The 17,413-nt window shown below is 51.6% G+C and overlaps 1 long non-coding RNA gene across 4 annotated transcripts; it reads right to left on the bottom strand.

The window, feature by feature from the left end:
• Positions 1-2,731: 2,731 nt before the first annotated feature.
• LOC133240285 (uncharacterized) lies at positions 2,732-17,193 on the bottom strand. 4 transcript variants are annotated; one of them, XR_009734179.1, is made up of 5 exons: positions 16,726-17,193; positions 15,777-15,848; positions 8,171-8,319; positions 6,060-6,299; positions 2,732-5,820 (listed from the first exon to the last, which is right to left on the bottom strand). It is a non-coding gene; the product is annotated as an uncharacterized LOC133240285 (long non-coding RNA). The 4 variants fall into 4 exon arrangements; XR_009734182.1 differs by having other exon boundaries at positions 16,766-17,193; XR_009734180.1 differs by lacking the exon at positions 6,060-6,299.
• Positions 17,194-17,413: the final 220 nt, after the last annotated feature.

Genomic DNA, 17,413 nt, shown 5'->3' with positions numbered 1-17,413 from the left:
GAGAACTTAAAATTTTTTTTAATTAAAAAAAATTAAAGAATGATAGTAAAAATATATCTAGGACTTTCTCTGGTGTTGTTGTGGGCAGTGTGGGGTCAGTTCATTTTCAGATAGTTCCTTGATCCAGGTTATATTTCTCAAGATCTATAGGCCCCTTCCTATGTAGTCGGTACTAACTACAGGGTTTTAATCTATTGCACCTGTCACTTCCAAGGAGGTTCCCTCTGTTTTAGCTTCTTCTGTTTGCTGGTCTCTTCAGTGTCTGATATCCACCCTGACGCAAGGCAGCGGTGGTGGACACTTTTTTAGGCTCACTTATTCGGTTGTGGGATGGAGGGAGGGACGCTGCAAACAAATAACACTGGTGTGTGTTCTCAGTGTCTCCAGCACACTGGGTTTGCCCCTGATCATGGCATATGTGTTTTCCCTGTCTACACTGCTAGGCTCTAGGTTGCTCTGCTGGGAACTGTCTGAGACCTGCCCTGGATTGTATGCACTTCCCAGGTCTAAGCCACTCAGGTTCAGGTACTTGGGTAGTCCTTAGAGGCACAGACACTGTTGGGCCTGCATTCTGTGCCCTTCCCAGATCTGAGAAACTCAGGTGACCAGGTGTTTGGAGAGTGCAGTCGCTGCGACTTATCACCTCCCCTGTCCCTGCCGCTCGGTTTTCTGGGTGTACAACTGGCGCAGCTTCTCAGGCAGATGTTGACCATCCAGAATCCCAAGAAGTCTTGGTTAGCAACGAAGCCTGCTTGCAGTTTGGTAGATGATGCTTTTCTGGGGCTGCGACTGCCTGCTTCTGGCTCTGGCTGCCCTCGCCTGCCTGTCACCGGAGGGGGATAGGGCGGTCTGCAGCCGGCTAGCTCTGCTCAGTCCTTTGTTCTGTGAGTGGGCCTGACAGTGTCTTAGGCTTTTCGTGTGGTAGCTATCCCACAGTCTGTTTTGCTATCCCAAGTTAGTTCCCTTAGATTGCCCTCAGGGCATTCAGGCCCTGCCCTTACTGTAAGCAATGCAGCCGGCGCCTCCCTGCCCAGCCCCCGCTTGCTAGTGGTGGATGCGGGCCTTTGCGCTGCTTCTCCTCTGGGGGAGTTACCATTGGGCACGTAATCTGCGGGTTTTAATTATTTATTTTTCCTCCCAATTATGTTGCCCTCTGTGGTTCCAAGGCTCGCCACAGATTTGGCAGTGAGAGTGTTTCCTGGTGTTTGGAAACTTTTTTTTTTTAAGACTCCCTTCCTGGGACGGAGCTCTGTCCCTACCTCTTGTCTTTTTGTCTATTTTTCCCTACCTCCTTTCAAAGACAACGGGCTGCTTTTCTTGGTGCCTGATGTCCTCTGCCGGCATTCAGAAGTTTTTCTGTGGAATTTACTCAGCTTCCAAATGTTCATTTGATGAATTTGTGGGGGAGAAAGTGGTCTCCCTGTCCTATTCCTCCGCCGTCTTAGGACCGCCCTTGTTCTTTTTCTAGTTCCCTTAATTGGATGAGGTTACTGAGATTTTTATGTGTTTAAAGCTATAAATTTCCCCTTAGTACTGCTTTCCTGTTTGTCATTAGTATTTCACTTTCCTTCATTCTACATATTTTCTGATTTCCCTTGTGCTTTCTTCTTTGCCACGATGGTTCTTTTAAATTTTTACAAATTTGTGAAATTTCCACTTTTCCTTCTGTTACTGATTTCTAACTTTATGCCACTATGGTTAGAGAAGATACATTTTATGAGATTTACCTTGTGAAATCTACTGAGACTTGTGGCCTATTCTATGGTCTGTCCTGGAGAAGGCCCCACATGCCCTTGAGAAGTGTTTGTCTGTTAGACCTAATTACCTGATTGTGCTCTTCACATTCTCTACCTATGCATTCATCTTGTCTGGTTGTTTATCCATCACTGAGAGTAAGGTATTGGAGGTTCCAAGTATTGTATAGAACTATGTCTCCCCTCAGTTCTATCCATTTCTAATTCACATGTTTTGATGGTGTGACTGGGTGTGTAAATGGTTGTGATTTTATCTTCTTGCTGTATGGAACCTCCTAATCCTTGTCTCTTGTAACTTTTCTGATTTAAAGTCTATGTTGTCTGATATTAGTATGGCACGGCTGCTCTCTTTTGGTTACTGTTTTCATGGACTATCCCTTCCCAGGTGGCACTCGTGGTAGAGAACCAACCTGCCAAAGCAGGAGACATAAGCAATGTAGGTTCGATCCCTGGGTCAGGAAGAGCTCCTGGAGGAGGGCACAGTAACCCACTCCAGTAGTCTTGCCTGGAGAATCCCATGGACAGAGGGGCCTGGCATTCTACCCTCCATAGGGTCGCAAAGAGTCACGACTGAAGTGACAGAGCACAGCACATCTTTTTCTATCCTTTTATGTTCAACTTTTTTTCTGTCTTTGGATCTAAAGTTAGTCTCTTATAGATAGCAAATAGTTGCGTCATATATTTTTATCCTTTCTGCCAATCTTTTAAGTGGAGAGTTTAATCCATTTACATGTAATTACTGATACTGAAGGAGTAATTATCTGAAGGAGTAATCAGTAATTGTCATCTGGCTCTTTTTCTGTATGCCTTATGTCTTTTTTGTCCCTCACGTCCTGCAAGATCACCTTCTTTTGCATTGTTAATTTTTTGTAGTGAAACATTTTGATTCCCTTCTAGTTTCCTTTTGTGGATATTCTGTATCTATTTTGTGATTACCATGTGGTTACAAATAACATCCTAAAATCACAACACTCTAATTCAATTTAAGCCAGTTTAATTTCAGTAACATAAAAAACCTGTTCCTATACAGCTCTGACTCCAGCCCCTTTCAGTTACTGATGTTACAAAATTAAATCTTTTTAGATCATGTCCAAAAGCAGACCAATTTTTAAACTATTAATCTTGTCAAAGAGAAAACAGAAAGTGGAGCTACAAACCAAAGTTAAAATAGGACTAGCGTGTTTTTTTTTTTTTTAGTTTGACTGCCCTGGGTCTTAGTTGTGGCATGTGGGATCTAGTTCCCTGATCAGGGGTTGGACCAGTTTCAACCTAGTCCTCCTGCATTAGCACCAGAGATTCTTATCACTGGGCCACCAGGGAAGTCCCAAGGCTTGCTTTTCTAATTGCCTATCTATTTTACCAAATATGAATTCCTAAGTTTGTCCAGGGTTTTTCATTACAACCTGGAGGACTCCGTGCTTCAGGAGTATAGTTAGCATAGTTAGCATTGCTAGTTAGTGCTGGCAGTCAGTGTAGTCAGCAGATCACCATGATGCTGGGCCTCACAGCCATCTCAGGGGACAAGGCCTCTATTGAGAGCTGCGATTCTTTACATTATCGGTAAAGGTTGATTTGCCAAAGTGGGCCCGGTACGTTCTGACTGGGACAGAGTTGGCCATAAAGGTCATTAGGAAGAGTCAGCAGAGCTCCTCCAGCCTCCAGGACTCTTCTGGGAAGTGAATAGTGTGAAGGCTCTAAACCATGAAAATATTGTCAAACTACTGGAGGTGATTGACACAGAGGAGATCTTGTTCCTGGATGGAGGGCCTCAGTGAGGGGGACATGTAGCCATTTGGAGGACCATGGGATATGACAGAGGCTGACGCCCGAGGCCGCTGGGACAGCTGCTCTCTGCCCTGCAGCACGGCCACCAGGGGCACGTCCTGCGCTGGGACCTGAAGCCAGGGAACCTCCTCTTTGACACCGAGTAGCACATGAAAATCACAGGCTTTGGCCTCAGCAACGAGTGTGATGAGAGTGGGAAGCTCAACACTTTCTATGGCAGCTGCACTTACGCTGCCTGAGAATTCTTCCTGGGACAGGGCTCCGACTGCCCTGCGGTGGATGTGTGGAGTCTGGGAGTAGTTCTCTACTCCATGGTGACCGGGACCCTGCCCTTTGGGGGATATGACTTTTCAGAGCTGTGGCTGTGAATCCTCATAGGGCAACAACCCGTTCCCCTGTGTCTGTCATCAGAGAAGGGATTTGCTAAAAAATATGGCCCTCAACCCCAGTGACAAAAGCACCTTAAATGACTGATGAGGCCTCCATGGGTGAACCTGGGCCAGAAGGAGCCACTCAGGCCATTCTGTGCACCACCCTGTGACAAGGACCCAGGGGTGACAGTGGTAAGGACTCTGGTGTGGAGGTGGGACCTGATCCATGACTCAGGGAACAGGCAGCAGGCATTGCACTGTGAGCTCAGGGGAACACAAGGTGGAGGGCTGCTCCATCACTGCGAGGCTCTCCCCTTCCACTGACCTCAGCAGCCATAACTTGAGCCTTCTCCAAGGCCTGAGGTGTCCACACTCATACCACGTGGCTCAACCAGGGAGAGAACGTACAACTGCACGAGGACCAGAAGTCAAAGCAGAAGATGAGGGAGCCTGCTGGTCTCCACCCGGCCTGGAGCAGAGGCCCGCCATCCCCAGCCCAGTGCCCTGTGTGACCCTGAGGCCTTCCCTCCGCCAGCAGCACCTGCAGCAGGACTGAAGTTCCAGAGCAAAGCAGCTGCCCCTGGGTGTGTCCAACACCAGGAGCTCCTCCCACACTGGGCAGCCTGAGAGTGTGTCTCCAGACACTTTCCTCTGGCCACAGCCCGAAAGAGTGGGGTTCACTTGAAAATATGCAGATTTACAATAGTCTGCCCAGCAAGAGGCAGCATAACAAACGGAGCCCAGGTTAAGTCCATGGATGCCCCACGATGAAACGTCAGGATGCAGTGGTTGAGGGGTCGAATCCTCTGATAAGATTCGAATCAGGAGGGTATCCCACACCTCCACGGCCTTCAGAAGCATCGTATCCAAAACACTGGCCAGGTCAGAGGACGGTCTGCAGCGGCCTGGGTGACCAGAAGAGGGCCCGCCTGGCTGCAGGCCCACCCCTGGGCTCTCACCTGAAACTGCAGAGACTGGACTGCCTCTCCTGGGCGTGTCTCCCTACCCCACTCTTCTGTCCTGCATGTGAGAGGGGGAGGCAGAGACTTCTTGTCAACTCTTTGGTTCTTCCAATTCCTCTTGATAAACTTGATGCTCCAGTTTTGAATCCTCCCTGCACAGAATTGAGGCTGTGTATTTTCCGGTCTAAGAAGTGCGCAGTCATGTGGTACTAGAAGTAAATCAGAACAATTAAATGCAAAGACGACCAAGAGAATTAGGAGGATGACTCCCAACAGCAACAGTTGCTGCGCTGCAGGGCCGATATGCAGAAAGCATGTATGACCTCCCTGCACTGACATTACCCAACATCTTCAGAAGGGCTGAGAGGAACTTTTGGCCCCTGGGGCCTGTGTTAATCATGACCGAGATGCCCATAAACAGGATAAAGTCCTGTGAAAGCCTGTGTGTAGTGTGATCAGGTCCCTGTGCAGCTGAGTTTCCTGACTCTCTGCTTTCACATGATGGGGGAGTTGTCCTGATATGTGGGTGTGACCACAGGGACTGGAGAGCAGGCCATCCGGCAGGAGAAAGCTGGAGTGTCAGGCACACACAGGACAGAGGTCAGGAGCCAGGCTGGCGAGAGGGGCCTGGGCTGGCCCCCTTGCTTCCAGGACCATCCACACCGGTGCTCTGTGTTCTGTGTCTCCAAACTGAAACATCCCCACCTCAGGGCTGGAAAGTAGTTGAATCTGATGATGGAACGTTGTGCTCAGAGACTGTCTCCTCTTCTGTGAGGTGTGGGCTGGTGCTGGCTGGGCCACAGCTGCCTCTGGTCACTCTATTTGTCCACACAGTCCCACAGGGAGGGTATGGATTTTGTACTAAAGAGCAGGGCATCCATGAGCAGGGTGGGACACAGTCTCCTTCCACTGGCCAAGATGTCTCTGGCTGCCGGTGTCCAGAGGGCCCTATGGAGGTGGGGTGGGGAGAAAGCCTCAGTGTCAGTGATGGAACCCCATCAGCGATTTGTCAGCAAAACTCAGGAAAAGCACCCCCTTGCCCATGATTTTCAACTGGTTTCTGATTTCCTTCATGCACTTTGTCGAACAGACAATCTCATAAAATGTGAGTTCAGGGTAGAGATAGGTCGGGTGATGGGAGGGAGCATTAGAGGCAGTGGGCTGAGGCATCCAAGGGCTCCCAGTACCTTGTCCACTCCCAGGTCACCGGGCATCCTCCTTTATCTGGACACTGGCCGCCCAGGACTACAGAGTTACCACCTCTTCTGCAGCTAGGGTGCTTGTGTGACCAGGCTCTCTTCCAGAGGGGATGGGAGTCATTTGCACAAACTCTAGAATGTGTCCTGGGAGAGCAAAGCAGGCCCTTTCTGCTTCTCCCTCTGTCCTGATCAGGAAACTTCAGCTCTGAGGTTGGAGCTCATTCTGCCCTGTGGACAAAGCAACTCCTCTGGATTGAAGGGCATCAGGAACAGGAGGCTCCGGACCAGCCCTGGACTGTCTGCCTCCTGACCCAGCGTGAGGGGGGGCCAGCTTCCCTTTGCCCCTCAGCCATGGGCCCTGAGTTGCAGCTGCTGAGCCTTACCCTAGGCTGGACAGCAGGCTTGGAAGGGGCCTTTCCTGTGGCTCCCAGGATCAGGCTGCTCCCAGGACCACAGCTGTCTGATGTTTCCCCCCTCACATCTGTGGGGGATAGCCCAGCTCAACTGCAGCCCACTGTCCCCTCTGGGGGCTTCTCTGGAAATCTAATGACTAAAAGATTCAGGAGTGATACATTCCAGGGGCACCACCCCCACTCTCTCCCAGAGATGCAGCTTGTTTTGAAACAGTGATATTTCCCTGCTACCACCTGCGGATTCTAACCAAATAACTCGGGGAACAGGCCATCTCACATGTGGTATAACTTGATTATTGCCAGAAACATGAGTTTGGAACCGAGAACTTTCCTGCTCAGCTGACAACTGTAAAAGCTTAATTTGAAAAACCAACCCATTTCCACCCAAAGGCAGAGACTGGTTCTTGGTCATGCCTGGGCCTGAGCCCTCAATTTAGGGAGATGGGTAGTTAGGACCTCGTAGGAGTTCGGTCCTGTTCATATGATACTTATATGCCCTCCACCCTGATGGAGCCTGTGATTTTATGGGAAAAGGAATTCTAATACATCTTAATATTTTGTACTTGGTTTTGTAAAAAGGTGTATAGTTCACTTGTTCTTCATTTGTTTGCTGTGTCTGCAAAGCGTCTCATAGGCTGGTGTAAAATAGAATATTTAGTAGTAACTTTGAGGGTCAGTAAGGCTAACTGATCAGAAAACAACCACTATTGAAATGAAAGTTTCTCCTCACAGCCCTGGAAGAGGGGGTTTCACCACGCAGGGAGCATGGGGAGGTCAGGAGGTGGAGGAGCCGGAGCTGTGGACAGAGGAAGCCTTCATCGCGCTGCTGAAGAGGGAACAGCAGGCAGGGTGAGCAGGATGAAGGCTGGCTGGGCTGAGTAACTTCATTGGCTCTGGGGTTAGGGGACCCCAAGTGTCCTACAACCTGACCCTGGTTAGCAGGGCAGGTGGACAGTGGTTCAGAGTGTGAGCCCAGTTAAAGAGAAGGTTGGTTTGTATGTGAAAAGTGGGCCCTGGGGGGGAATTCCCTGGCATCCAGGGGTTAGGACTAGGCATTTTCTCTGTCAGGGGCCAGGGTTCGATCCCTGGTCCAGGAACTAAGATCCCACAAGCCCTGTGACGTACTTAAAAAAAAAAATAGTGGTCCCTGGAAGGACTCCTGTGGGGGCAGGGGTGACAAGGGGAGCAGGAGGCCCAGTTGAGGTGCTGCAGAACACGGAGTGCTTTTGCTTGCAAAAGCAAAGCATCAAGTTGACGGAAGGTAGAAATGGTCTGTAGAAGGTACAGCTCTAATGTCACCTCCTCAGAGGAGCCTTCCCTGCCTGCACCCTCCACAGGGAGACCCTCCCCAGGGCTCACCTGCTTCATTCCTGCACAGTATTCAGCACCCAACTCCCTGCTCCACACCAGCCATGCCTCCCCCAACCCAGTGGAAAGGTCCTCACAGGGACTGCAGGACTTGACCTCTCTCCCACCACTCCCCCCTTGGTCCTCTCTTCCGCACCCTGCACTCCTGACTTCCCTGGCCTGCGTGTCCCCACAGCATGTGTCCTCCTAACAGGCCCTGTGCTCCCTGTGTGCCTCATTCAGCACCAGACCTGTCCCCCAAGTCAGTGCTGAGCCTGCCCCCCCGGGGTCAGTGCCAGGCACACAAGAGACTCAGCAAGTCGTGAGTCAACAACTCACCATCACTGCCTGGAACATTCTTGTCCATGGCCTCAGTGTCCACACACGCAGTGCAGGTTCACTGAGGCCCTACTGTGGATTGGGTAGACTCCAGACCCAGCACACAGATGGAGTGAAGCAGCGAGTCTCCATTCTCAACAGCACACAGCCTGGAGGGAGACAGAGGAAAATAAGTAATGTATAGGCAAAGTCAGGTGGTAAGATGTTCCAAGGAGAAAAAGGGAGTCAGGAAGGACATTTGAAGGCAAACTCTTGGAGGTGTTCAGAAAGCAAGTGACGCAGGCGGAGAGAGTGCCAGGGGCTGAGAGATTGGCAGTGGAAAGGCCCCGGGCGCCACAGTGGGCGGCGTGTCGAGAGTCTTACGCTCTGTGGCTTCTTAGCTTTCTCCCCAGCCTGTATGTTGCCTTTATTTATAATCCTAATTCTGGGCCACCCATCTGTAGGGCTTAGCAGATTCTAGTCCAGTCATTTGAAGTGGGAATGCGTGAATCTGGGTCATGTGTTTACTGAGTGGCCTCCCTGGGCCCAGCTGTGTTTGGCCCCAGCAGACTGTGAAGTGAGGACGATCTCCACCCTGAGGACCCCAGTTAGTGGACATCCAGATGCCCTCAGGCCCCTTCTGTTGCACCCCTGGGCCCCTTCTCTTGGTCTCAAGCTCCCACCCTGACTTCAGTTGCACCTTTGTCCCCTACTTCCAGCTCCTCCTGGACATTTCTGTCCCAGTGGCCCCTGAACTTCCCTGGGTCAGCATGTCCCAGACAGAGTTCATCCCTGGCCCCATAACAGCTGTCTCACCATGAAGCACCTCTTGTGAGGGAGCCACTCCCAGCTGGATGCTTGAGTCCCAAGGCACAGCCCCTTCCCCGCCATCACATGCCTCCCAGTCATGGTCCCACCTCTAGGGGTTCCCCATCATTCTCCCCCTCCTTCAGCCTTGCGTTGCACACCAATCCATCCCTCCTCTTCGCAACTCCCCATGAGGCAGGAACAGGTACATACGGGCACAAGGAGGTGACAGGATATTCTACTTGGAAGATAGAATCGGATCCCACAACAGAGGACAGACAAGGTCTCCCCAGTTGGCCAGAGCACAGACCACAGTGGCAGCAAGATGCCCCTAAAGGGTGAGGCAGCCTCATACTGCAGCCCCTGCAATCTGTCCCCCAGGGCATCTTGTGCTTCATGCCTTGGCCTGGGCTACTGCCTACCTCAGTCTGTTAGGGGGATACATGTTCATTAATTCACTCACTCATTCTTTTATTATGTACCTGGTTTCTGTTCTGTGCCAGCTGAATAAGACCTCATCCTTGGAGACCCAGCTCAGACACCACCTCCTCCATGAAGCCCTTCTTGATTCCCCACCCTTTCTACAGCTCCTCTGGCCTCATCTGGGGCCCCCAGGACTGTGATCACATTATGTTTACTTCTCCAGCCTGTGACCTCTGTGAGGGTCTGGGCCCGATGCAGAAAGGGGCTCAGAAAAATGTGATGGGGATAAAACACCAAATAGATGAAAGGATCAAACACAGGCCACATGTCCATCAAGTGCCCCTCCTCCATCCCTCTAGGACCAGGGCTCCATCATCAATAGGAAGCAATGGGACCCACTCTCACCTCATGCTCATTCAGACAACTAACAGTCTGGTGTTTTTTTTTTTTTTTTAACTTGGGAGCCACGTCACGATGGTGCCCCTGAGTAGTGAGAAATCTAGTCACCACTCCAGGAGTGGAATCTACCTGTCCTGTCTTAGCTGAGACTGGACGGGAAGCAAATGCAGGATGTGGAGGAGGAGATCCTCAGGGTCTTGCCGAAAGGGTCTCTTCTGTCTCACTGGAAGAGGTGAGATGGAAAGAGAGGAGGCACAGCTGCCAGGGCTGGGTCACAGCAGGAAGAGTGGAGACCAGGGGCTCCCCGGGTTCTCCTGCTGCTCCTGCCTCCACGCGGAGCCTGCTTCTCATGCTGCAGCCCACCTCCAGGCCCTCACATGGCTGAGCCTCCACCAGGAACCCTCTCCTCTCCTCACCAGCACCAATGCCCTGGCCCTTTCAAGACTCTGCTCTTCTGGGGACTTGTCCCTGAGCCTGCCTGCCCCAGGCACCCACCCCACCATGACTTACTCCTCCACTCTGTACTCAGCCCTCCTGTTGTAATGGCCTGAGGACAACACGTCTCCCTGGGACATAGTCTGTGCTCTGGGACCAGCTGAGACCCAGCAGACTTCGGTCATAAGCTCTAAATCTCTGTGACCCTGGGTGAGTCCCTTGTCCCCTTGGAGGCTCCATTTCTCCTGTAAAGGGTCTGGCAGTGGCCACTTCACAGCAAAGCTGAGCCATTGGAGCTGCCAGAGGTGGAGTTGGGCCAGAGACTGTGGCCCTCAAGGCTGACCCGGGGACCGGGCCCCTCATGGCCAGTGTTTGTGGAAAGACCGGGAGCAGCGATGCACGCGTGGTGGGAGAAGGGCTGGGTTTAGGGGCAGCTTTGGAGCCTGAAGACACACCACCCAGGGGATATGTTATGGAGCTCCTGGCCCTGGTTTTTCCCACCCCTCCCCTTCCTGGGTGCCTTTGGAGGACATGTGACGACGAACCCCTCCTTTGAGGGCTGCACTCAACCCATTTATCCCACCCTCCAGGGGATCAGGACAAACTCCACACAGCTGTGGCCCTCATGTCAGCAAAGCTCCATGGACTAGGAGGAGGACTGCGAACCCAGACATCTCCAGGAGCAGGCATGAACAGGCCGGGGAGAGCCTGGGCCTAGGGGCTGCAAAGAGGGAGGTGGGAACTGTGGCGAGCTGGGGACACAAGCCCCTTCCGGAGGGGCCCCCACTCAGCCTCAGAACAACCTCACCCATTCACCCCCTGGGAATGTCCCCCAGGAGGCCAGGACTTCTCATTTCATGTCAAAACTCACAAAGCTAGAAATCTGGGGCTTTGTCTGAAATCTCCTAGTGTTTAAATGTTGAAATTAATTTTTAAAATCCAGATTTGCCCCTGGGCCCTTGTTCAAGGCCCTTGGTTTAAGACCAAATGTGGGCTGGGCAGCTGCCCTGAGGCAGGGTCCAGACTGGATGCTCTGTCACTGCCCAGCACGGCCCTCGTCTTCTGGTGCCTCCTTGTGGATGCTCAAGGGACAGCTTCACCCTGAGAAACCAGCCCCCAGGCAGAGTACCGGGGGTCAGGGTCTCCCAGGGCTGCCCTTTCCTTCAGCAGATCCACGGCAGTGGAGCCATTTATGCCCCACACTAGGCTTGCCCTGTGTGTGGAAGAGCTGGAGTTGCCTTCACGAGAAGCGTCCATGTGCAGGAAAGCGATGAGTCTTTCCCAAAGCCCTAAACCTGTATTGAGCACCTGCTGCACACACAGTCCTAGGATGGGAGCTTGGGGATTGGGGAGCCCGAGCATCTGACCACAAAGGACCAAATAGGCCAGATGAGAAGGCAGTGGTGTCCAGGGCTTCGAGGAGGAGGGAAGATACATCTGAGGGGGAAGGGGGCATGTGACTGGGGTACCTTTGAAGCATCATCGCCAAATGATCTGGGGGGACAGAGGACACGTGTGCTTGGTGCTCAGAAGGTGTGGGGAGCAGAGGGAGGGACCCTGTCCCTGTAGAGGCCTCCCTCCCCTTCCTCTGTCCTGATGGGGCTGCTGATGAGGCCACTCTCAGTCTGCCCTCCTGGCCCTGTTACTATTTCTCTGCACAGATGAGGACGCCATGGTGCAGAGAGGGCAGTGGCCACCGGTGGTCACACAGCAGGGTCTCAGTGACCCCTCCTGGGGCCCTGTTATGAGTTCTCTATGGCAGATGTAGACCCTTTCCCTGCTTCAAACTTTAGGTTTCAGTTTGTTTGGGGTCACTGTGCACTGGGAACAAAACGTGTGTCCATAACGTGGACACGAACTGCACTTCCACTGACAGACAAGGGTGAAGAAATGAGATACATACCATATGCACACATATACAGTGGATCTTACTCAGATATATATCAAATATACACAACATATACAATGGATCTTACTGAGATATATACCATATGCACACATATACAATGGATCTTACTGAGATATATATCAAATATACACATATATAATGGATCTTACTCAGCTATAAAAAAGCATTTGCAACAATATGGATGGACCCGGAAGGCATTATGCTCAGTGAAATAAGTCAGAGAAAGACAACTACAGTCTCACTTGTATGTGGAATTGAAAAAAAATCAAACTCAGAAACAGAACAGGGTGTGGGGAACCAGAGGCGGGTGTAGAGGGGGCAGGTGAAGTGGGTGAAGATGGCCAACAGGCACACACTTCCAGCTCTAAGACACACAGTCCCTGGGGTTGTGTAATTACAGCAAGGTGACTGTGGTTAACAACACTGCAGTGTGTATATGAAAGTTGCTAAGAGAGCAGTTCTTAAGAGATCTCATCACAAGAAAATAATGTGTAGCTGTGAGTGGTTGTGGATGGTAACTGAACTTGTGATCATTTCACAGCATGCACACATATCAAATCATGATACTGGGCGCCTAAAACTAACACTGTTCTGAACCGATTATATCTGATAACCTGTATCTCAGTGATCGGGGGTGAAAGCCTGGAAGATCTATTGCTGAAGCAGACCCCAGGTCCCTCAAAGCCTAACAGGGCCCTTTATGGGAACAGCTTGCTGACCCTGCCCCGGAAGACAGTGGTCATTGCAGCCACAGCAGCGAGTCTGGGAGCACTCCCAGCCCATCCAGCCCCTGTGCTCTACTTGTCACCTCATTTACCCCCCTACCCACCCCAAGAGGGACAATATTCCCATTTTACAGATGAGAAAATGGAGGCTTGTTTTGCTTTGAATAACTAATGAAGTGATGGGAACCAGCTTTGAACACCAGTGTTCTGAGTTCAAAGCCACATCTCAACCTTGATCTCTAGAAGGTGGGGGTCTAGGCATTGGAGACCCTCTATCTTCCACACTTGAAGCCTTGCTCCAGGGCCCACCATCCAGCGGCAGAATCAACACACTTAACTCACTTATTCTCACCCACTCAGCCCTTGGCTGCTGCTCTCCTGCCGCTGACACTTCAGCTGGCTGAGGTGCTACAGGCGTCCTATCTCCACCTGCTGGCCCTCCCTGCCCTGAGCGGCAGCCCCTCCTCACCTCCTTATTCTAAACCTTTAGCTCACAAGTCTGCAGAACTGCATGAAAACAGCCCTGCTGGCCTGTGTGGAGGCCTTGATAAGGGGAGGGAGGGAGAGTTTTGGGTGGCCTCTGATACAGAAGGGATATGGAAAAGACAGTACTTATGTCCATAATGGGGCTCAGTTTGAAGCTAAGAACTTGGTCCCAGAGAGAAATAAAGGCTGAGGAGGGGCTGAAGGTTACAAGAATGCTGAGAAAAGGGCTTGACTATGGGATTGCAAGTAGGTGGTGCTAGTGGTAAAGAACCCGCCTGCCATTGCAGGAGACATAAGAGATGTGGGCTCCATCCCTGGGTCGGGAAGATGTAGGAGTAGGAAATGGCAACCCACTCCAGTATTCTTGCCTGGAAAATTCCACAGACGGAGGAACCTGGCAGGCAATGGTCGGGCCAAACACAACTGAGTGACTGAGCACACAATTTAATAAAAAATAATGAGGCCCCTGGATGATAACAGTTTGCACATTAAGGTTGGAATTGGCTACTTGACCTCAGTTCCCAGATGTGACTCTCTGGGAACTGGGGGGCCTTAACTAGGGGTGCTGTCCTCTCAGCCATAGCCACACCTGCCCACATGTGCACCTGGGGCCTGTGGTCCCATGGGTCAGGGCACTCCTGTCAGGCCCAGGAGGGCCAGGTCATAAGGGATGACACTTCTGTGGGGTCACCTGTGTGCCCCCTGCAAGGGTGAGCAGCACGTGAAGAAGAGCCCTCCTTCCCCTCCATACCCCAGTCCCCAGGTCCAGTGCTGGGCAAGCACGCATCAGATCCTGTCTGTGTAGCAAACATCCTGGCTGGTGTCAGGAGGCTGCCCACTCTGACGTCATAAAGGGGATGATGGATTGGGATCCAACCCCCCAACTCACCAGTGAGTCCCTCACCCACATCCAGCCCCTGTTATCTTCTCTGTAAACTGGAACCCACCCTGGGGCCCCCGTGTAAATTACGACACAAAGTGCTGGGCTGTTTCAGGAACCCTGGGGTGTGCTGACCCTGAGGCCCGGAAGGTGGGAGAGGAGTGGTGTGGGTGTAGCAGGTGTGACAGCAGAGCTGTGTAAGAACCAGCTGAGTGTGCTTTCTAATATCCAGAAACAGAAAGCTGCCACTAGCAAATGCATTCATTAGGGCCACATTTACTCTCGCACCAGTTACAATCATCTGCTTGAAAAGAGCTCGCTGGAGACTATCAGTGACATTTCTGACCATCAAAGAACAGTGATGCTTAGCTCCTCAGCACAGGGGGCCTTGTGCACTGGAATTTCCGTCTGCTTCTGTCCTCACTCTCTTGCTCAGCTTCTCTAAGCAGCTTCCCATGGCCCAAGGCCTGCTCATCTCCAGGCAGAAAACACCATATAAAGTCTTGCCACCTTCCCCACCCAGGCTGTGTTTCTGCAGCAACTAGCCACCAGTGATCCCAGTCCCCTGATCATCCTGGCATCTCTGCATGTGCTACTCTCCTCCTCTCTGCTCCCACGCCTTTGATCCCTCAGCTCCCATGTTATTTCCCCTTTATGGCAGGATGGCTTTGGCTGCTCACCCAGAGGATTGGCCCAGTCCAACTCACTTTCTTCCAGTGGATGCTCAGTGTGGATGAATAAAGGTTGGTCCAAATCTGTCATGACAGCTGCTTCCACCACTAGCGATTGGTCAGGACAAGGATTCATGACCCAGTTCTAGCCAGTGATATACTAGAGGAAGTCTACAGGGGCTCCTATGAGAGATTTTCCTTCCTGAAGAGAGATATGTAGGGGAAAAGGTGACCCTTGCTTTCAATGGAGGGTTAAATTTGCAAAAGTGATGGCTGGAGGGGAAGCAGCCACCTTGCATCCATGAGGCAATGACACCCACATTCTGGTGATGGTGGAATAGAGAGGTGGGTGGATTCTGATGAAATTGCTGGGCCACCAGACCCACTCTGACTCTCCCACCTCTCATAGTTTCTTGAAACATTAAATATTAGTTGCCTAGGTAGTTGAAGCCACTCTCAATATGGATTTCTATCATTTCAGTCAGACACATAACTAAATGATACAGCCTTCAAATCCCAGTTGAAAATTCTCTGTCCTGAAGCAGTTCCCCCAGCAGACTTGGGTCTCTGCCTCTGCCCCACACCCTTCACCCATGAAAGCAGCGTAGGTTCTATGGCCTGTCAGCCTGGCTGGCTTATCTGTATGTGGTCTGTGAACACCTCTGGGCAGGCCTCTGCCTTCTCTTCTCTGTGCACCCTGAGCCTGCAAACAGTGGGCCTTCAGAACCTTAGGGACCTCACCCTACCATGGCCAGAATCCTCCAGCTATCAAAAGGCCTGTGGATGCTCTTTGGCCCAAGTGCTTCTTTCAGACTGTGGGGTCTTCTACAGCCTCTGCAGCATCAAGAGCAAGGGGCATTGTAAACAGAGCTTCCCAGCTGTTAGATCTCACCTCTCACCTGCCTTCCTGTGCTGAGCTGTCAATTCCTTGTCCACTGGGTCTCTTCTGTGGCACCACGGGAGGCTGCAGTGTGGAGAAAGGAGTACTGGAGCTGAGTTTCAAGGGAGACGTGGAAAGGGCAGTGTTGGATGCATCCTGTTCAAATTGAGTGAGGTTCCCTGTACATTCTGGAAAAGGCTTCTGGTGTGCAAGAGGGAAGCAGGGCCCCCCAAGGCCCAAAGGAAGAAGATGTCCACAGGTATGAGTGGGGAGCCTCCCCTGTAGCAGCTCCAGATGGGAGCCAGTGACCCAGGAACTGTCCATGTGGTCACATGAGCATGACTATGTAATTGACAAGCAAAGCAGGAGAAAGGTGGGAAGGACTTGGGGAAACCAGAGGGTTGGGTGTGGTCTGGTGAAGTACGGTGCCCTCCTTCCTTCAGTGTGAATTGCTTTTGTGACTGTCAAAACAGCCACTGGGCAGTTACCAATTCTCAGACCCCTGGGAAGCCAGCGTGGGGCTGGGTGCCTTAACCCCTTCACATGGACAAGCCGCACCATGTGGCTTCCCAGATTTCAAGGAGCAGGACCTGGTGCTTCTTTCTGACTTCACACTTCCTGGCTGTAGCCCACTTACCTTCCTTCTCTGAGCCTCCATCTTGTCCTCTAAAAAGGGACATGGGTTACTACCTTAACCCTGTGAGGACTAATTTGGGGAATCCTAGAATTAATAGTTGGCCCCAACAGATACCGCTTGTATCCATTCAAATCTCCAAATTAAACTGGAGTCTTGTAGTGTTATGGGGAATTTCTTCCCTGAGGTCAGATGAAACCCACACCGTGGCAGTCCCAGGGTCTCCACTTAGCCAGCTGGACATCAAACCCAAAGGGGCTCAAACAAGCTAACAAACAAGAATGATCGTAACTAAGTCCACGAGCACAGCTTCTGGCTGGACTGTACCTGGGTCTCAGGGACGTCAGCAGGAATCGTCTTCCCCCACCTCTCAGCTCTGCTTACTGATATCATCCTCACCCAAGTAGCTCTGCCTTTATGGAACAAGGCCACCAACCGCCACAAGCTGATGTCACATCCCTCCAACTGCCACAGGCTGACCTTAGGTATCCCCTGTTCCTAATGGCAATAAACCTCCATTCCCCAGGATTCCAGCATATGCCCTGATTAGTCACTTGTCCAGCCCCGAGTCAATCACAGGTGTCCAGGAGGATGGAACATGCTGATTGGTCAGGTGGAGGTCATGTGACCACCCCCTCTGGGAAACCTGTGAGCTGTTCAGCATGTTTCAGGGAGGGAGACAGTGTGATGCCCCAAGAGCAGGGGTGAGGGCACAACTGAAGGATCTGCTGTGATGTGTTTCTGGGATGTACCTGCTTACATCCTCCTCACATACCCAGTTTCCCCTATTTACAAAATGCTTTGTGACAGATCTCTTCCCTCCCCAAGCCCCATTTCACCCACTCACACCAATTAGGATCAAGACCTCCTGTTTGGAGACAAGACTGGGGATCCCCTCCCAGCCTCAAGGCTTGTTTTCAGTGTGTGATTGCAGTCATTTATTCAGTCAACAAATACCCACTGAGCATCACCATGTGTTCCACAGGTTTCAGGACTGTTGGTTGCTCTGAGTAGT

This window comes from Bos javanicus, chromosome 28, assembly GCF_032452875.1.
Source record: "Bos javanicus breed banteng chromosome 28, ARS-OSU_banteng_1.0, whole genome shotgun sequence".
Classification (NCBI taxonomy): Eukaryota; Metazoa; Chordata; class Mammalia; order Artiodactyla; family Bovidae; genus Bos; species Bos javanicus.
This window is presented reverse-complemented; position numbering and strand designations above follow the sequence as displayed.